Below are 22,921 nucleotides of genomic sequence, written 5' to 3'. Positions count from 1 at the left end.
ACAGATCTCATTACGATTCACTACGGCTTTCCATCCTCAGTCCAATGGACTAACAGAACGATTAAACCAGACTCTCGAACAATATTTGAGATGTTTTATCTCATCCCAACAAGACGATTGGTATGATTGCTTACCTAGTGCCGAATTCGCATATAATAATTCGGTTAACTCTTCATCTAAAATCTCTCCATTTTTTGCTACATATGGTTTTCATCCACGATCTTACCCTAACTCACTAACCTGCTCTCAATCTCCATCAGTCTCCACTTACACGGAAACATTAAAGACCGTCATGGATTCACTACATGAACATCTTGTTACTGCTAAAGAAACTCAAAAGAAATATTTTGACAAGAAAAGGTTACCATCACCTGCATACAAACCTCAAGATATGGTCTGGTTGTCTACGAGGAACCTTAAGTTACCAGTTCCAAGTAAAAAATTGGCAGATCAATATATTGGTCCATTCCCGATTCTCAAAGTAATCAATGAGAATGCAGTGACTTTAAAATTACCTCCCTCTATGAGAATTCACCCCTCGTTCCATGTATCTTTACTGAAACCGTTCATTGGAACTGAGATACCTTCTACTGAGATCCACACCATCCCGGATCCTCTGGATTATGAAGTTGATCAAATCTTGGACTCCAGAATTCGTAGAAGGAAGCTTGAGTATCTAGTCCATTGGAAGGTGATGAAGAGAATTCCTGGGTTCTTTTACGTGACTTAAATGCTCCTGATTTGCTGAGGGACTTTCATATTCGTTATCCCTGTAAACCTGGTCCTCAGGTTACTGGGGGGGGCTCTTGAATGGGGGGATCTGTCAACACCTTGCCTTTCATTATCCCTTTAAGGCAAGATCTCCTCCCCTAACACATTTCTATTTAATCACCTGTTTTCCCAGAAATCATTGCTTGATTATTGAAAGTGGAATAGGAGACCTCTATCAGTCTCTCTATCTCCTAAACTTTAAGAAGCCTTAAGTATACTGACATTTATATTATCTAACTGACATTTGTAATTTTTCCTTTTATTACATATTGGATTATAACCTTTGGTGTAATACTCCTGTAAAGTTTGGAGTGAACACTAAACTGAAACCTCAGCTGCGTGAATCTGCAGCGCTCTGTCTCCATACCCGGTACGGACTGACAGGTAGCGGGTGACGTCATTACCTCTCTCACTGCGCACCACGCCGGAGTCGAAGGCTCGCTTCTCACTCTGCTTGCTGTTCACCCGCTCTTCACTGTTCATAATAGAACTCTAAGAATAAGGTATGTGCACCAACGATCACTATATTAGCATGCTAGGACTTAACCAAGAATGTAATGCATTACTGAAAACTTATACTACATTTTGGAACTATTAAATCCTATAAATTTTCACAATAATCCACATCGGAACATTCAAAGGAGAATATCATCATTCAACTCAATTTGATATCTATGAAGTAATTATTTTTCCTTCAAATTTTCATTCTTATTTATGTGAGAGTTTACATTTCATTAACCACCAATGTTATTAAGTATTAGCTGTTTATTCATTACTTATGAATATCCATATTTTACGTTCTTAACTCACCTATATGAGAATATCATTTCTTCTAAATTGCAAAGAACTGACATTTATCACGAATCTACAATAAACTCTGTAATCATACAGGTACCTAATATCTAAGTTATGGTATTATTGGTGATTATGATTACATACACTTCAACCTATAAAATCCTGAAACATTAAAAATGTAATATATACTGTTTCCTATCACATAGGACACTATAGTTATAACGTAGTTACAAACATTGTTGCAAACCGATATATAATGTTCATGCACCCTCTTGACAATACCTTAAGTATACTCTTTTTGAAAAGTTTAATAATTTTTTTTTTAATTAATATTACTAATTGAGAGCTCTATCTAACCTATGGATTTTAAATATTACTCACATATCCCTTTAATCTAGCAATCAAGCATTATAGGTCAGAATAATGTAAACAACTTTATAATAAATCCCTTTAAATGTGATCCATGGGATTTTTTTGTTACTGAATGTTTAATTTGTTTGATTTATTTCAACCAAAGGTGAAAAGTTCTAAATGTTTTAAATATGATATCTCTTGCTGGAAAGCTTGATTAATGAAGTGCATCATCAACAAAAAAGGTTAGTATTTATCCTCAAATAGCTTATTCCAACCATCTAATCCCCAGCAGAATACGTATCTCTGTCTACTTCATTTTCCTTATTCATATTGTTTTTCCTGGCCTCACCGGTGATCATCCCTGCTTCTTGTTCATTTCTTACCTCATTCCTTATGTCACTTTAGTTCTCGAGAGATAGTGAAAATAGCCACAGTACACTGATTTGTATGTAGCACAACTGTCTAGTTTGTAGATTGTCAGATAGTTTTTTCAACCTGTGAAATAATAGAATCTAAAATGGAATAAGACGTTTGTGTCATGGCCATACTTGTCTTTTTGTGTCATAAAAAAGTGATTATGTTTGTGTATAAGTAAACATTATAAAAAAAAAATAAAAAAAACTTTATAGGGACATGAAAGTAAAAAATATGTATTATTTGTTTTGTTTAAAAAAAAAAAAAAAAAAAAGGAGACCAAACAGGTCGGCAGCCGAAAATTAGGAAAACTATTTTTTTTAAATATTCTGCCCAAAATATTCGGCAAACCAAATTTTTCATCCATCCATTTAATATGTTAAAGGGACAGTCAAGTCCAAAATAAACTTTCATGATTCAAATAGGGCATGCAATTTTAAACAACTTTCCAATTTACTTTATTCACCAATTTTGTTTTGTTCTCTTGGTATTCTTAGTTTAAAGCTAAACCTAGGTAGGCTCATATGCTAATTTCTTAGACCTTAAGGGCCGCCTCTAATCTGAATGCATTTTGACAGTTTTTCCTCACTAGAGGGCGTTAGTCCATGTGTCTAATATAGATAACATTGAGTTCACACATGTGAAGTTACCTAGGAGTCAGCACTGATTGGCTAAAATGCAAGTCTGTCAAAAGAACTGAAATAAGGGGGCAGTTTGCAGAGGCTTAGATACAAGGTAATTACAGAGGTAAAACGTGTATTAATATAACTGTGTTGGTTATGCAAAACTGGGGAATGGGTAATAATGGGATTAGCTATCTTTTTTTTTTTAAAAAAAAACATAAATTTTATTACGGTATGGGTTATGCAGTACAAGACTGGCTTTAACATTGCACACACATAAAAACAAAAGAAAAAAACTTTACAGTACATCCCGTGAGTTTTATGCAAATAGTCTTAAAACAATTGTTAATTACAAAGTTTAACCGTTACCTTATTTTTCCAAATGAATGAAATAGTAATACTATGGAACCTCTAAAATATGATTAGCTTCCTATTAGGATGATATACCGTGAAATGAAACCACAAGCTTAGATATATATACGATTATTAAAGAAGTTCTTATTTTAGCAATATCCACTACAACAGGCCCGAGCCGTTAAGGGATTAACCCAGTAAACTGGGTATACAAATATTCTTAAAAGGACATAGCTACTAATAATTCTGATGTTAGAATAATTAAATAATATTATCATTCTCATAGTATGTAAGGGTATAATAGAGTAATAATTGAAGAGAAAGAATATTGAATATCAGGAGTAATTATAAGGGTTTCCAAACTTCAGTATGTAAGTTGTTGTTGAGTCTTTGAACAAAATCAGAAAAGGTAGATAATTGTACATAAAGTTATATATGACCTGGTTTAAACATGATTAAAAGTCTCTCCTAAAATATTTGGTCTAATGCCTGTCTGGATTGTGAAGATGGGGGTGTGGGTCAATATTAACATGCTATGTCTCAATTGCAAGATAACCGAATAAACATTGGTTAAGAGGCTCTGACATCATATAAGGTTAAACTTGATGCAATCCAAATTAACCTCTCATTATTTGACCATACAAAGAATTCAGTAATATGCGATTGTAAAGTAAGGCGGTCTATGGTGTCCAGTAATCAAGACCTAAATACAATGAACCCTAACATATAAAGAGACCCAATAAGAGTCAAATCTAGATATGTGTTAGATGTAAACTATGGCCAAATAACTCTTTTGGAAAAACATAGATATTTAACACAGTATTTTAGATAAAATATGTACATACCTGTTTTGGTAGGAAGGTATGACTATGCTATATAATTAACCTTATTTTACAATGCAAGAGGTTCATCAATATGCCAATATAATTCAAGACATCCTAGGGTGTGCTGTAATAGTAAGCTAAATAAAATGAACCTTCGTATATATGCAGGTATAATGGAGGTCAAGTCTATATATAAGGTAGTCATGCTGTATACTGTGACCAAATAAATATATTTGAGAGACATAGGTATTTAACACTGTATGTTAGACAAGATGTGCACATATCAGTTTCAGAAGGAGATTATGGCTCTGCTGTATAGTTACAGTTAATCTATTAGACTGAACAACATAGAAATGTGAGTGATGCCTTAGCGTACATTGACTATACCAGATCACTGAAATATATGAATTATCCACCTAGTTACTAAAATTACCCAAAACTAACTTACATATTAGGAATACACTGTTAATTCACACTAAGAGGGGGGAATATAAACTAAAAAATACCAACAAGAGTATAGTAGGGGCTTATAGGATACATAACTTGTCTTCAACCTTTCAAATAATCAAAGCAATTCCCCTGGTCATTAACAAAAATGTGAACATTATAATGCAGCCCTATTTATTGCTACGACCAAGAACATTCTCTCAGCCGAATCGTAGCTATTATATCTTGACTAGTATCTGGTACTTTCCAGGTCTGTAATGGAATGAGCCTGCTCGGCAAGGTAAAAGTGAATTTCCATGCATCTTGGAGCCACCATTTTCCTAGTTCCTGTAGAATATATCTCCTAGGTGGATGGGGACCATAGTAACTCTTCGAGAACCAGCCATGGTGGTTGGCCGCACACCCGCAGTCAGGGGCCTCGTGTTTAAGGATGGGCATGTACTTCATGCTGGGAGCCATTGCAGCAGTAAGAGTAGCCAGATAAACCTGGGTTAGTATCTCTACTTTGGTGTTTACAATCCTTCGGCTTGGGTAGGTCCAGGTCCAATGTGAAGTCTCTGGATAAAGTGCTGAGCTCAGATCTGTAACCGGTGGTTTTGAGGATGCCGTAGTTGCGTTAGCCTCCTAAAGAGTAAAAGTTTCAGCTTCTTCCTCTGTGTAGCCATTTTTATCTATAGCTATGAGATCATTAAATCCCCTCTCAGCCTTATCTTCAAGTTCTGCTAATAGAGTGTGAATAGTTGCGTAATGCTCTTCCATTATCGATCAGCAGTGAGAAGATCCTGTTTTACTCGGGGAACCAGGGGGGGGGGTTACAGTATTTGGTTTAGTAAGGCCTCCTTCTGGTATCCTATACAGTCTGATTGTTAAGGGTCTAGTTTGTGTAAACTCCATAAAGTTTTCTCAGATCTGGATAGTTAGCAAAGTATATCTACTTACAATTCAATATTGAACTATATGAAGTGTAGATAATCGGACTTTAGTCAAGATTTAGATAGGAGCCTCTGGATCTGCGACCAATCATGGCCGCTGCTTGGACACGCCCCCCTATTTATCTTTTTTAAACAACAAAAATTCTGGTGTTGACTGTCCCTTTAATTATGGAAATTATGTCCCTATTAAATAACATTACTGCATAAATATATGTTGGTGTACCTAAATGTCATATTATAAGTGTCAGGGAAAAAACATAACCAATTGCTCAGTTATAATTAATAAAGTTATAACAAGCAATAGTACTGATGATGATTGGAGCCAGGGATATCTGCTGATAACTTGCTGGTGACTTAATACTAAATTACTTATGATGTCACACATGCTATATTTACCTATTTTTCAATAATTGACTTTAGGAGAAATTTTCCAATTAGGGATGTCCCCAAACAATTCAATTTCTTTAAAATATGTTCACGTTACATTACATTATAAATGCATATAAATGTAATCTTTAGTAGAAGTACAGTTGAGCATCCTACAGATGAAAACTTATTGAATTGTTTTGAGCCAGATAGTTATTTCCATCTATTTAGTATTATTTTATTAGCAGTGTTAATATTATCATTTATTTATAAATTATAAATATATTCCACAACACTTGTGATGCATAATTACCGACTAATGTTTATAAAAGACAATTATATAAGTAGGCAACTGCTGAAGATCTGCCATAGGTTGTTACCACCATAAAAAAGATTAGCTTGAAAGTAAATTAGGGTGAGAGTCACTGCAATTTAACACCTTAATGACCAGACCATTTTTCAATTTTCTTACCTTTAAGGGCAAGGATTATTTTTACATTTCTGCAGTGTTTAGCTGAAATTTTCCTCTTACTCATTTACTATACCCACACATATTATATACCATTATTTTCATCATATCTTATAATTTACTATAAACAATTTTTATAAAATATGAGGAAAAAATGGAAAAAAAACTCACTTTTTCTAACTTTGACCACCAAAATCTGTTACAATCACCAAAAAAACACCCATGCTAAATAGTTTCAAAATTTTGTCCTGAGTTTAGAAATACCCAATGTTTACACGTTCTTTGCGTTTTTTGCAAGTTACAGGGCACTTTGCTATTTCCAAACCATTTTTATTTTTCAAAATTAGCGATAGTTACATTGGAACACTGATATCTGTCAGGAATCCCTGAATATCCTTTGACATGTATATATTTTTTTTTAGAAGACATCCCAAAGTATTGATCTAGGCCCATTTTGCTATATTTCATGCCACCATTTCACTGCCAAATGTGATCAAATAAAAAAAAAATGTTCACTTTTTCACAAACTTTAGGTTTCTCATTGAAATTATTTACAAACAGCTTGTGCAATTATGGCACAAATGGTTGTAAATGCTTCTCTTGGATCCCCTTTGCACAGAAATAGCAGACTTATATGGCTTTGGGGTTGCTTTTTGGTAATTAGAAGGCCACTAATTGATGCTGCGCACCACACCTGTATTATGGCCAGCAGTGAATGGGTTAAATGCGGGAGCTTGTAGGGTTAATTTTAGCTTTAGTTTAGTGTAGGAGACAACCCCAAGTATTGATCTAGGCCCATTTTGCTATATTTCATGCCACCATTACACTGCCAAGAGCGATCAAATAAAAAAAATTGTTTACATTTTTACAAATTTTTTCACAAATTTTAGGTTTCTCACTGAAATTATTTACAAACAGCTTGTACAATTATGCCACAAATGGTTGTAAATGCTTCTCTTGGATCTCCTTTGTTCAGAAATAGGAGACATATATGGCTTTAGCGTTGCTTTTTGATAATTAGAAGGTCGCTAAATGCCGCTGCGCAGCACACTTGTATTATGCCCATCAGTGAAGGGGTTAATTAGGTAGCTTGCAGGGTTAATTGTAGCTTTAGTGTAGAGATCAGCCTCCCACTTGACAAATACCACCCCCTGATCCCTCCCAAACAGCTCTCTTCCCTCCCCCACCCCACAATTATCCCCACCATCTTAAGTCCTGGCAGAAAGTCTGCCAGTACTAAAATAAAAGTTTTTTTTGTTTTGTTTTATTATTATTATTTTTAAATATTTATTCAGCTGTGATGGACCCCCCTTAGCCCCCAACCTCCCTGATCCCCCTCAAACAGCTCTCTAACCCCCCCCCCCGCTACCTATTTGCCGCCATCTTGGGTACTGGCAGTACCCAGTTTGCCCCCAAATACAACACCTTTATTACACCTTTGTTTTAATTTTAATTAATTCACCCCTTAATTTTTCTAAAGAATTTTAATAGCTATTTGAATGCACAGTAGCAAAAGTGCATACTTAATAAAAGTTTTCAATAAATGCGAAATTGATATTTCGGATTGCAAAACAGATGACTTGTAATCTGAACACAATGAGCGAGCTTTTATAACTTCCCATTGAAAAAATTTAACATTTATTTCTCTTTCAAAAATGTATGTATCCATCCTATATTATAAAAGGCCAAGTGTGTTTGTCCGAAGCTGTCATGCGCAGTAGAGACTGCGTGCGCGGACAAACACACCTGGCCTTTCCGACTGACCTGGCATCTGGCGTCAGAGTCAGTGTGTGGTGGAGTGGGCGTGGCCGACGGGTGTGTCGTGGGTGTGGCCGACGGGTGCGTCGTGGGCATGGCCGGCGGGTGTGCCGTGGGCGTGGGTGGCGGGGGCGATGTGGGCGTGGCCAGCGGGTGCGTCGTGGGCGGGGTCAACTGCCAAAACAGAGCAGAAGATGGGGGATAAAGAGATGGGGGAGAGAGAGAGACGGGGGATTAAAAGAGGGGGGAGAGAGAGACAGCACAAAAGAGAGAGGAGAGACAGAGACAGCACAAAAGAGAGAGGAGAGACAGAGACAGCACAAAAGAGAGAGGAGAGACAGAGACAGCACAAACGAGAGGGGTGAGACAGAGACAGCACAAAAGAGAGAGGAGAGACAGAGACAGCACAAATGAGAGAGGAAAGACAGCACAAAAGAGAGAGGAGAGACAGACAGCACAAACGAGAGGGGAGAGACAGAGACAGCACAAAAGAGAGAGGAGAGACAAAGACAGCACAAAAGAGAGAGGAGAGACAGAGACAGCACAAAAGAGAGGAGAGACAGAGACAGCACAAAAGAGAGAGGAGAGACAGAGACAGCACAAAAGAGAGATGAGAGACAGAGACAGCACAAAAGAGAGAGGAGAGACAGAGACAGCACAAAAGAGAGAGGAGAGAAAGAGACAGCACAAAAGAGAGGAGAGACAGAGACAGCACAAAAGAGAGGAGAGACAGAGACAGCACAAAAGAGAGAGGAGAGACAGAGACAGCACAAAAGAGAAAGGAGAGACAGCACAAAAGAGAGAGGAGAGGCAGCACAAAAGAGAAAGGAGAGACAGAGACAGCACAAAAGAGAGAGGAGAGACAGAGACAGCACAAAAGAGAGAGGAGAGACAGAGACAGCACAAAAGAGAGGAGAGACAGAGACAGCACAAAAGAGAGGAGAGACAGAGACAGCACAAAAGAGAGAGGAGAGACTGAGACAGCACAAAAGAGAGAGGAGAGACAGAGACAGCACAAAAGAGAGAGGAGAGACAGCACAAAAGAGAGAGGAGAGGCAGCACAAAAGAGAAAGGAGAGACAGAGACAACATAAAAGAGAGAGGAGAGACAGAGACAGCACAAAAGAGAGAGGAGAGACAGAGACAGCACAAAAGAGAGGAGAGACAGAGACAGCACAAAAGAGAGAGGAGAGACAGAGACAGCACAAAAGAGAGAGGAGAGACAGCACAAAAGAGAGAGGAGAGACAGCACAAAAGAGAGAGGAGAGACAGCACAAAAGAGAAAGGAACGACAGCACAAAAGAGAGAGGAGAGACAACACAAAAGAGAGAGGAGAGACAGCACAAAAGAGAGAGGAGAGACAGCACAAAAGAGAGAGGAGAGACAGCACAAAAGAGAAAGGAGAGACAGCACAAAAGAGAGAGGAGAGACAGAGACAGCACAAAAGAGAGGAGAGACAGAGACAGCACAAAAGAGAGGAGAGACAGAGACAGCACACAAGAGAGAGGAGAGACAGCACAAAAGAGAAAGGAGAGACAGCACAAAAGAGAGAGGAGAGGCAGCACAAAAGAGAAAGGAGAGACAGAGACAGCACAAAAGAGAGAGGAGAGACAGAGACAGCACAAAAGAGAGAGGAGAGACAGAGACAGCACAAAAGAGAGGGGAGAAAGAGAGCAAAAGAGAGGGGGGATAGAGAGCGAGCAAGGGGTGGGAGAGAGAGCGCAAAAGAGAGGGGGAGAGAGCACAAAAGAGAGGGGGGAGAGAGAGCGCAAAAGAGAGGGGGGAGAGAGGGGGCGAAAGAGAGGGGAGAGAGAGAGAGAGCGCAAAAGAGGGGAGAGAGAGCGCAAAAGAGAGGGGGGAGAGAGAGCGCGAAAGAGAGGGGAGAGAGAGCGCGAAAGAGAGGGGAGAGAGAGAGCGCGAAAGAGAGGGGAGAGAGAGAGCGCGAAAGAGAGGGGAGAGACAGAGACAGCACAAAAGAGAGGAGAGACAGAGACAGCACAAAAGAGAGAGGAGAGACAGAGACAGCACAAAAGAGAGAGGAGAGACAGAGACAGCACAAAAGAGAGAGGAGAGACAGAGACAGCACAAAAGAGAGAGGAGAGACAGCACAAAAGAGAGAGGAGAGGCAGCACAAAAGAGAAAGGAGAGACAAAGACAGCACAAAAGAGAGAGGAGAGACAGAGACAGCACAAAAGAGAGAGGAGAGACAGAGACAGCACAAAAGAGAGGAGAGACAGAGACAGCACAAAAGAGAGAGGAGAGACAGAGACAGCACAAAAGAGAGAGGAGAGACAGCACAAAAGAGAGAGGAGAGACAGCACAAAAGAGAGAGGAGAGACAGCACAAAAGAGAAAGGAACGACAGCACAAAAGAGAGAGGAGAGACAGCACAAAAGAGAGAGGAGAGACAGCACAAAAGAGAGAGGAGAGACAGCACAAAAGAGAGAGACAGAGACAGCACAAAAGAGAGGAGAGACAGAGACAGCACAAAAGAGAGGAGAGACAGAGACAGCACAAAAGAGAGAGGAGAGACAGAGACAGCACAAAAGAGAGAGGAGAGACAGAGACAGCACAAAAGAGAGAGGAGAGGCAGCACAAACGAGAGGGGAGAGACAGAGACAGCACAAAAGAGAGAGGAGAGACAGAGACAGCACAAAAGAGAGGAGAGACAGAGACAGCACAAAAGAGAGGAGAGACAGAGACAGCACACAAGAGAGAGGAGAGACAGCACAAAAGAGAAAGGAGAGACAGCACAAAAGAGAGAGGAGAGGCAGCACAAAAGAGAAAGGAGAGACAGAGACAGCACAAAAGAGAGAGGAGAGACAGAGACAGCACAAAAGAGAGAGGAGAGACAGAGACAGCACAAAAGAGAGGGGAGAAAGAGAGCAAAAGAGAGGGGGGATAGAGAGCGAGCAAGGGGTGGGAGAGAGAATGCAAAAGAGAGGGGGAGAGAGCACAAAAGAGAGGGGGGAGAGAGAGCGCAAAAGAGAGGGGGGGAGAGAGGGGGCGAAAGAGAGGGGAGAGAGAGAGAGCGCAAAAGAGGGGAGAGAGAGCGCAAAAGAGAGGGGGGAGAGAGAGCGCGAAAGAGAGGGGAGAGAGAGCGCGAAAGAGAGGGGAGAGAGAGAGCGCGAAAGAGAGGGGAGAGAGAGAGCGCGAAAGAGAGGGGAGAGAGAGAGCGCAAAAGAGAGGGGGGAAAGAGCGCAAAAGAGAGGGGGAGAGAGAGCACAAAAGAGAGGGGGAGAGAGAGCGCAAAAGAGGGGTGGAGAGTGAGTGCAAAAGAGAGGGGGAGAGAGAGAGCGCAAAAGAGAGGGGGAGAGAGAGCGCAAAAGAGAGGAGGAGAGAGAGAGCTCAAAAGAGAGGGGGGATAGAGAGATCTTAAAAGAGAGGGGGAGAGAAAGAGCAAAAGAGAGGGGGGAGAGAGAGCAAAAGAGAGGGGAGGGAGAGAGCAAGGGGTGGGACCGCTGTACTGCAAAAAATGGCCCGTGTGAACGGGCTTTAGGACTAGTGTTTAATATTTTATAAAAAAAAAAAATTCTAGCAAAATTGAAATCAGTTCAAACAAATAAAAACATAAAGCTGAATATCATTTAACAAAAAGCAAAATGCAATCAAATGTGAAATGTACTAAATTGTCCTCCGCAACAAATTAAAACTCATAAATCAATTAAGATTGGTCTCTAGAGTAATTATAAATATTTGTTTTAATTTAAGGTCATTTATTGGTTTTCTTAGCTTTGGTCACTGCTAATTACACTAAAATATTTTGATTTTGTTAAACTTTAGTCTGTTTTAATACTTTGTAGTTATTGTTGGCTATTTGCACTTTTTTATGTTAATGTGCATTTATATTACAATTACTTTTTATAGAATTTATTTATTTAAATTTGATAATTACATCATGCAGCTTATTTTATTATTGATTAGTAGTAGTAGTAGTAGTAGCGGTAGTGGTAAAAATAAAAATAATGGAAATAATAATAATAATAATAATAATTTTACGATAGAACTAAGTGATGTTCTCAAATGTCTTGGATCTTAGTATTAAAGTAACATGTATTAGACTTCAGTCTACCCTATCTGAATCATCTGTGCATTTGACTGGTGTCTACCATTATAAAGAGCCTGCCAAAGTGACAGTATTGACCTTATACTCTGAAAAGCAAACCAATGAATGTCTCCATACATCACCTCCCACTGCTATGCTAAAACCTTAACACAGATCCTATAGACTTAATCTGGGGATTAATTAAGATTATCAAGTGCTGATTTCTAAGTCTGATCTGTTTACCTCCCATTATACCATAGTAGGATCAGCAAACATGCCCTCCCCCTATCAGCAAGAACCCAATTGTGTTGATGAGTAAAATAATTATACAAATAAGGAGGAAATTGTGTGTCTCAATATCTTTATTTAAACCCAGCAGGAGGCTGATGGTCAAGCATGAATAACAAATTGTTTAGCTGTGGATTGTGCTAATCACATGCAGGGCTGCATTATAATGTACTTTATCTGAGTGTGCTCAGTGCTTTGGCAAACTGTTCAGTATCATAATATATTTCTTGACTCTATTTAAGAGGGAAAGTACTGGATTATAGAGCCCTCTAGGAGCAAAAAGGGTTAAACAACCCCAAAACCATCTGTGAATAATTAGACAATTGAAATGCTGATAAAGAGAAATCATTTTGCTAGCAACAGTAATAAATCGTTCTTTGTCTAACCCCATATATATTACCTGAACCCTGTTATTCTAAATTACTGAATTAAAACAAACAAACCTTTTGTGTTGATCTGTTGCCTTTTATTTAAATGTGCCTGCCTGCTTAATAACAAAGAGGTAATTGCACAGAAGGCATATTATGGGGACAATGAGGGCATTCTTTACATTCCTTAATTTTGGTAATTATGATATTTCAAGCACCTAGAGTATATGAATTATGGCATACATGCCTTTAGTTTTCCTAATCCCCCAATCTTACACTGACAGCATAAATTCACCATCTGTTCTACTTAAAATATATTGCTTTAATAACTGAGCACATTATCCATGTTCCATTTTTATAAGAGCATTCCAAGTATATGTTATACGGTTTATGTGCTGGCTTTTCCACTGATAAACTGAAAAGGCGGTGTCTGTAGTGAGTGGAAGGGACATTATACTTGTTTTTTTTATTTTGTTTTGGTTTTGTTTATTTATTTATTTTCATCCAAAATATTATTTTTTAACTTGTTATTTATTTTATTTGTTATATTTTTTAGTTTTTGCCCTGATTTTTTTTTGTCACAGAGTCATGGACGTTTAGTCACTATCCACCTATACAGTTGTGGGAGTTGTCCCTATAAACCAGTAAGGATTTATGTAATATTAAATGTATCAGTTATGATAAATAGATAGACAGACAGACAGACAGACAGATAGATAGATAGATAGATAGATAGATAGATAGATAGATAGATAGATAGATAGATAGCCAGACAGAAACACTATATAATTTTCTTCAGTACCCATATTAATATTCTGTTTGCACAAGTGCACCTTCTATCAGTACCATCATAGATAGATAGATAGATAGATAGATATATTATAGATAGATTATAGATAGATAGATTATAGATATATAGATAGACTATAACATATTATTCAGCACCCATATTAATCTTCTGTTTGTAAGAATGCAAATTGTATTATTACTATCATAGATGGATAAGTGGATAGACAGACAGACAGCTAGATATATAAATAGATAGATAAATAGATAGATAAATAGACTATAAAATATTCTTCCGCACCCATATAAATTTTCTGTTCATAAGAGTGTAGGTTCTATCAGTACTAGATGATAGATGATAGATAGATAGATAGATAGATAGATAGATGATAGATAGATAGATAGATAGATAGATAGATAGATAGATAGATAGAAAGATATATATACATATATATATAATAGATAGATAGATAAATAGATAGATAGATAGATAAATAGCTAGACTATAAAATACTCTTCAGCACCCATATTAATTTTCTGTTCATAAGAGTGTATGTTCTATCAGTACTAGATGATAGATGATAGATTGATAGATAGATGATAGATAGATAGATACGGTAGATAGAAAAATAGATATAGATAGATAGATAAATAGATATATAGATAATAGATAGATAGATAGATAGATAGATAGATAGAAAGATAATAGATATAATATTGCAATTGATGTAAAATAGAATGAACCTACAGTTGGAGGGAAAACAACTAAAATAGTTTTGATTTGCACAGACTTTTAGAGGGAGGTAAATAAAACTAAAGTAAATAAAAATAAAATATTAAATAATGACACAGACAGAAATTGCACATAAATTGACGCTGCTTTATCTTGGTCTCACGGTCAGCCGATTTGCTTTTACAATCTGTCAGTTATTTCATATTCTATTTTTCGCTGGCTGCTTGAAATGGAACAAATTTGTGTTCCAGTTAGTTAGATTTGACACAGTACAGCTTGTGAAACTCAGACTTGATTGTTTAATTGACATGGCAAAATGAAAAAACAATGACAGCAAGAAAAAGCAGATACATACTATTTAAATGGGTGCTTTTAAAATGCTGAAACTAAGGGCAAACAACCTCAATGATTGGAAAAAGGCTTTTTTTTACACACAAAAACAGAGAAATATGATAATATTTGATTAAATCTATCATTGTTCCCTTTAAGTGTATACAAACATTTTTTTATTGATTCCAACTGTAATGTAGTGAAAGTGATTTCAGTTCAACTCTTTTATTTCATAAAAGATCAATATTCATGCATACTCTTATTTACTATATTCATTTAAATACAAAGACTCCTCTACATAATTTCCATTTTTTTAGGCAAGCAGCTGATAAGAGTTTATTGTATTCAAAGCAGCTGCAGAAACACCCTTTCAAATGGTCTGTGCTCCTATCTCTAGTTTGCATAGCTTTTCGATAGCCAATACAGCAGTATTTACATTTTCAGTTTAGGTATCAGTTTCAAAAGACAAAAGCATATATTTCAAATGAGAAAATAAAGGTAATGAGTTATTATTTATAAACAATTTAATTTAATTTGCCCAGTAGGAAAATTTGGAACACATTAAAAGGGGAACATGTTACACTACTCTTTCACAATACTGAACGTATGAGTATAATGATTCAAATGACTTAAAGGGATACTGAACCATATTTTTTTCTTTCGTGATTCAGATAAAGCATGACATTTTAACTTTCAAATTTACTCCTATTATCAAATTTTCTTCATTTTCTTGGTATCTTTATTTGAAATGCAAGAATGTAAGTTTAGATGCCAGACCATTTTTGGTGAACAACCTGGGTTGTTCTTGCTGATTGGTGGATAAATTCATCCACCAATAAAAAAAGTGATGTCCAGAGGTCTGAACTAATAAAAAGCTTAGATGCTAGAGTTACTAGTGATGCACATTGGGGGTCAGTTCTTGAATTTGTTTTGTTTAAAATATTCATCAGTGATGTTGTTGGGGGTCTTCAAGGTAAAGTTTGTATTTTTGCACGATACAAACATTTGTATCAAAGCTGACAGTAGATCCAGTGATTAGTGATATTGAAAAAATGGAATATTGCACAAATGAATTAGATCTAAAATTTAAGGCAAAAGAGTGGAAAATTATGCATATTATACAAAACCTCAAACTCTAAATATAAACGTTACTGACTATAATGAGAGACAGGACTTGTAAGTTAAGTAAAAGATGAAATAGTGTATCTCTTATATCCAGTAGGATGTCTGGTTGGAAGAAGTGTCAGCAGCAGCAAAAGGGAGGTTTTCATACCACTTTATATTTAACTCATACCACTTTATAGATCACTTGTTAGGTCTCTTGATAAATGTGTATAATTCTGGAAATCATATCTCCAGAATTATATTTATAAACTAAAAATGTGTTAGTGGAGGAGGACCTAAAATCCAGTGAGTGCAGAGCACTCGATGGTCTTGTAAAAAATATCAAATTTTATTCAGCAAGAGTTAAAAGCAACATAACATTTCAGTGCCTTTGTCAAATGTCATAAAAAAGGTCTTTATACAAAAAAAACTAAAAACCAAAGGTTTTTACAAGACCATCGAGTGCCTGTTTTTGGAATTGGACTTTGGATATGTTACAGTGCACCGTGGCATCGGATAATTTGTGAGATTGTGCCTTCCCTCCTTGGATTTATATATATATCATAGCAAGAACAGTCAGGGTGGATTTGCACTCACATCTCAAAAGAAACAGCAACTGCCTGGGTGTCAGGAAAAATAAATTGTATCCAATATAGTAAAGAACCACACTCACTGGAATCACTGTCAATTGTGATATTTATTATAGTGACAATAATCTGAAGACGGGGCATTGTTGCCCTGAAACATCACTATAATAAATATCACAAGTGACACAAGTCCAGTGAGTGTGGATCTTTACTATATTTTATATATATATATATATATATATATATATATATATATATATATACTGTATCACTGTTTAACTGTCTACTATAAATAATGACTTGTAAAAATGTGTACATTTTGAGGAATATTGTTTATTTTTCTTTTTCATCTAAAAGTAATTATATATTTATTTTTTGTTTATTTTTTTATTGACATAATGACTACATTTTAAATGAAAGTACAAACACATAGGTTCAACATCAAAAATCATTTTATTATAACTGTAAAATAAAATAAATTGATAAAAATAAAGATGGTGAAGTCCATACTTAAAACAAGCCAATTATGACATAGAGACATAAAGTATAAATGACCTAATTTAAGTATAAAGAAAAAATAATTGAACATAACATAATTAAGTATATAAATAAATGTGTTTTTCAGAATTTTATTTACAACATGAAAAATATGACTGCAACTTATTTTAATAACAGGAAGGAATTATGAATTGCATTGTATAGCAGCAAATGGACTATATTTTAGTAAAAAAAAATAAAAATGTAATGTCTAAGAAATGTCTGAATAGTATTTTTTAGAAACTAATTATTTAAAAAACAAATTTGTGCAGTGTGCATCCAATTATTGTATACTTTGTATGAAATAGTTGGGATGCTTTTTAATATTTTTTTTAAATGGACATTAAGATAAAAGAAAATTAGCAGCAATTAATAATTAAAAATTTAAAAAAGTTTAAAATTAAAATGCTCTATTTCTTTACATGAATTTATTTTTAAACATATTCCCCTGTTGCAATATGGGGTCTTTTCATAGAGGTAAAATATAATACCAGCTGAAATATCTGACTTGGAAACAAAGCAGTAGTAAAGTCTGCCTTTACAACCAATTAGTTTAAAGTTGGTTCAAATCAGTTTGGTGAGAAAAAAAATCTACTATCATTTCAGTCAGCTACTAATAGGGAAATGTTTTAAGATTGGAGGCAGATAAGTTCTCGTGTAGAGAACCTGTCCACCTGAAATTGCCCTTTGGATGCAACATCAAGTGGCAACATTTTAAATAGCCCAAGAGTTCTCTTTTACAATCCTGCCCTCTGCTCTTGTGCATGCAATGGAACCAGAGTAGGGCATGTCAAGTGTCGGGGGTATTTTTCCTGTCACCTCTCAAGTGGCTGAGATGATAAAGAAGCAGTAACTAAAAAGATGTGGATGTGATATATTTAGGACTCAGGATTTTAACTATAGCAAGGCCTTAGGTAGGAAGCTATTAAACAAATTCAGATGTCAGTTCTTGTTAAAGCAATTGGGACCTAGAGAGATAATGTAATACAATTAAAGGGACACCCAAGTCAAAATTAAACTTTAATGGTTCAGAAAGAACTTGCCATTTTAAACTACTTTCTAATTTACTTCCATTAACAAAATGTGCACAGTCTTTTTTTATATACGCTTTTTGAGACACCAGCTCCTACTGAGCATGTGCAAGATTTCCCAGAAAATACATAACTGAAATTTTACAGAAAAATTTCTACTACTCATTTAAAGTTCAGACTAAGGGGCCGATTTAACAATTCCTGGTGGATACGATACGCTGCAGCGTATCATGTCCACCAGGCATCGCTAAATACGGATAGCATACGCTGTCGGCATTCAGCATTGCAGAAGCAGCTCTAGTGAACTGTTTGTGCAATGCCGCCCCCAGCAGATTTGCAACCAAATGGCCGCTAGCAGGGGGTGTCAATCAGCCCGATCGTATACGATCGGGCAGATTGCAGACCGTAACCTCAAAGGCGGCTTATGAGTTAAGGAGCAGCGGTCTTAAGACCGCTGCTTCTTAACTCCTGTTTCCCGCAAGCCTGAAGGCTCGTGCAGAAACAAGGGGAACAGGGGCCATTTGGCCCTTGTTAAATCGACCCCTAAGTGTTATTGCACTGTCTTGTTATCATGCATTTGTTGATTATGCAAATCTAATGTATTTACTGGTCCTTTAATACAATGCAAACACAAAAATGTTTTTCAAATGAAACCCCCTGTTAAATTTAGCATATGTATGTTATTCAAAATTGTATTTTAATTTGTTAATTTATAATACAATAATAATATAGACAAAAACAACAATAAGAATAACACATACATTTAATAATAATACATTAATAACATTAATTAAAAATAAAATTCAATTAAATATTACATTTTAAATGTACTACTTTTAAGTATTAACATAACGTTTGCAATAAAAAAAAATCAAATTCAGACTTATTATACTAAATCATAAAGGGTATTGCCATATTGCCTTTTAGCTGTAAGCTGGCGTTGGTTTACAAATCAGTTTCAAACATCTTTGCAAAGTTCAAAAATGTTTAAAACTGAGCAAATGTTTTACAGCCAATCAGAAAACAGTTTAAACAATATGGATGAAAAGTCAGTGAAATGGAAGTCCGTTTCCTTAACCAAGCTCACATTGCTTTTTTATACAAGTTTATTCTCTACTATGGAGTTCACTCCAGATTAAGATATGGCTGATCATTTAAAGATATGAAAATATTATGCTACTGGTTTTCTCACATGCCATATCAGTGAGGTGCGGTGAAGTTAGAGGCTGGTGAGGCACTAGATACGATACGCCGAAGAAACATATATACCGCGGGCCGCAAGTACCCCCAACAGGGCAGGTTTTAATTATAGCTGAACCAGTGCACAGGTGAAGTAATCAGCTGATGGGTGAGAGCAAGTTAGTAACCACTGTGTTACTGATCAGCTGATTACTTCACCTGTGCACTGGTTCAGCTTTAATGAAAACCTGGCCTGTTGAGGTTACTTGAGGACCATGGTTGAGAAACTAAAGCACTAGTTTATCTGAAATGTGTTGATTACCTGGAGAATAAAGCACACATACTCACTGTGCTCATGCTCACTGACACACACACACACTTTGCTCACATAACCACTCACACAATTCTGTGGCACAGTACCAGTTACTAAGCAATTAGAATGATACACAATCTCTTCTCTACTCTCACTACTGTATTGTAAAAATAGAAATAATTTACCATACAAATTATCAATACTGCCAACACAGCTGCTGCAATACGGTGCTCAAGAAACACACATGCACATCCCACTTAGGTATGCTCTTCAAAAAAGGATACCAAAATAATGCAGTACATAATAATAAAAGTAAAATAGAAATGTGCATTTTGGAATTTTGAAGTACAGGTTGTGGTTTCAACAGAAAAAAAACAGCCATTTCCATTTTAATCCAATCCATCAGGTAAAATGGATCACATTACGAACACACTGAAATGGAGGAAACATCATTTTAATAATTTATATTTCATGTCAACCCCTTGTTTCTATTATTTTACTGGATTGCCGGGCCCCGGGGGGGAAGTACAGCATGACCCAGAAAGAACACCAGCCCCTAAATAACTGTCTCATATTAAAGTATTGATGCGATGTCATTATGAAAAACATGACTATGCAAGTCATTTTTTGTTCTCCAGCAGCCATGGGATTACTAGAAATAAAGGGAGAGCCCGGGCAGGCTTATTGAGAAAATATGGCTACAGCTGTGTATAAAGGGTGGTGGTGATTATACTGCACGGTAATTACCTCTTGGGCTGAGGGCTCATGTCATGACCAAGTTCATATTTAATAAGACAGAGTGCCTAGAGGATTGCTCTTTTTTTGGTATGGCTTCCAAATCTCTGCCTGCCTTGTAATATCCATAGTATTTTTTTATTTAATTAGCAAGAAAAACAAATAGCTTGACAATAAATAGTTACAGGGGATTCTCAAGCCCCTTTGAGAATCCCCTGTAAATATTTATTGTCAACTTAGCTATTTGTTTTTCTTGCTAATTAAATAAAAAAATACTATGGCTATTACAAGGCAGGCAGAGATTTGGAAGCCATACCAAAAAAAGAGCAATCCTCTAGGCACTCTGTCTTATTAAATATGAACTTGGTCATGACATGAGCCCTCAGCCCAAGAGGTGATGACTGTGCAGTATAATCACCACCACCCTTGATAAACAGCTGTAGCCATATTTTCTCAATAAGCCTGCCCGGCTCTCCCTTTATTTCTATTAATCCCATGGCTGCTGGAGAACAAAAAAATGACTTGGCAATAGTCATGTTTTTCATAATGACATCGCATCACATCTCTCAGACAGTTATTTAGGGGCTACTAATGCTAAATCCAATTGCCCACTGTTTAGATATAAGATCAGCACATGGAGCAGTTTTCTTCAGCTTTTATGGTCAAATTCCATTTGTAAGAATTATGTTACATGATACCAGCCAGGTCAAACCACTAACAACAATTACAGTCAGTTTCAGCATTATGGGAGATGCTGTACAGTAATAACACACAACTTAGTAATATCACCTCAAACAGGGTCACTGATAACTATAAACAAAAATGCTGGAACAGTTTGCTTACACTCAAAATAAGGAAACTGACAGAGCCCTGAATAGATCACCAAGCATAACTCCCTTCTAAAGAACAGTATGCAGATAAATGCCAAAATAATGTGAATAACAGCATTTCCTTACCTTCCAGAATATACAGCACCCTACCCCTTCACTTAACCTCTTTATACAGCCCCCCTACCCCTCTCATCTGTTCATAGTATTTCATATGCACAAAACCTCTTTATACAGTGCTTTACTCCTCTCATCTGTTCACTTAACCTCTTTATATAGCCCCCCCAACCCCTCTCAACTCTTCATAGTATTTCATATGCACAAAACCTTATTATACAGTCATTTACCCCTCTCACCTGTTCATTGTACTTAATATGCAGACAACCTCTTTATACAGCCCCCTATTCCTCTCACCTGTTCATCGTATTTAATATGCACCCACTACCCAACTTACCTGCTCATTGTACTTACTATGCAAAAAAAAACCTTTTTATACTACAGCCCCACTACCCCTCTTACCTGCTCATTGTATACTTTTTATGCAGAAAACCTCTCTATATAGCCCCACTACCACTGTACTATGAGAAAAACTCATTATACAGCCCCAATACCCCTTTCACCTGTTTATTGTAGCAGAAAACCTCTATATACAACCGCACGGCCACTGTACTAGTAAACCTCTCTACACTCAACAGCACCCTACCCCTCTCACCTATTCATTGTACACTACTCATTATGCAGGTAACATGTTTATACAGACCCTACTTCCCAATTACCCAACTTTTCTGTTATCTCTTTTTTTATACTTAATATGCAGCAAACCTCTTTATACAGCTCCCTGTCACCTCTTCATTTTAACAGCTGGTGTTCTGGGTCATGCTGGATTGCATTGCCGGGCCCCAGGTGGAAGTACAGCATGGCAGCTGCAGCAGCTCAGCCTCTCATCACTAACCTGGTCATCACTGAAGTTGACGTCTCATGTCCTCGCCGGTCTCACTCCTGCTGAGCTGACAACCTAACACTGAGTGCACACTGCGAGTGCGATGGACCCGGTGGCCGTGCGTGGCTGGCTCAGGGTTGCTGCAGACTGCAGTCACAGTGGACACGTCTGACTCCATCTCTAGTCTGAGTTGAGCTGCTCTGACACGTGACCGCACTCAGAGACAGCCAGCCCCAGAGAGATTCAGACGAGTTCTGAATTATGAATCTGATTGGCTGAGAGTGAGACTCTGAGAGGCGGCCAGGGCTGAGTCCGGACGGAGGCTTTCACAGTCAAGCCTCCAGTGGAAGCGTATGGGGCGCATTGGAGAGCACTGCATTAGCACCTTTTCTCCTCTTGGTGGCAGTCTCTCAGCGTCCCATACACTTCCACAGTAGTCAATACATTCATATTGCGCAATGCAAGGATAGCTGGCTGGCCTTGTCTTGTGCAATATATGAATGTATTGATATATTACGTTTTATAAGTTAATAATTAATTTACAGTGTGTTGAGTACACACAAACACAATCCTGATTTTGGTGGAGGGGTGGGGGGGGTAGGTAAAAAAAATAATAATATATATATATATATATATAAAAAAAAAATTCTATATTTTTTTATTTTTTATTTTGAAAAAAGGCTGTTATTACATACATTGGCCAGGGGAGGCACTGCCTCACCTGCCTCCTGTGACTGCACGTCACTGTGCCATATCCTTATCTGGTACAGCAATGAGTAGTATATATATATATATATATATATATAGCACAGGAACATTAAAAAAGGTTAATACATTGGGCTGTTACTGTTAACAAATAGGAGTGGTCCCTAAACTCCTTTTCTATCAGTATATATAAGCTTATATTGGGCTTTATACTTGGAAATTGTATCCCTTTATAGCACTATAGAATATGCTTTTATTCTATAAATAAAGGGTAATAGTAATAACAAATATATAGGTCCCCAAGTACA

This window comes from Bombina bombina, chromosome 1 (assembly GCF_027579735.1).
Source record: "Bombina bombina isolate aBomBom1 chromosome 1, aBomBom1.pri, whole genome shotgun sequence".
In the NCBI taxonomy this organism is placed as follows: domain Eukaryota; kingdom Metazoa; phylum Chordata; class Amphibia; order Anura; family Bombinatoridae; genus Bombina; species Bombina bombina.
This window is presented reverse-complemented; position numbering follows the sequence as displayed.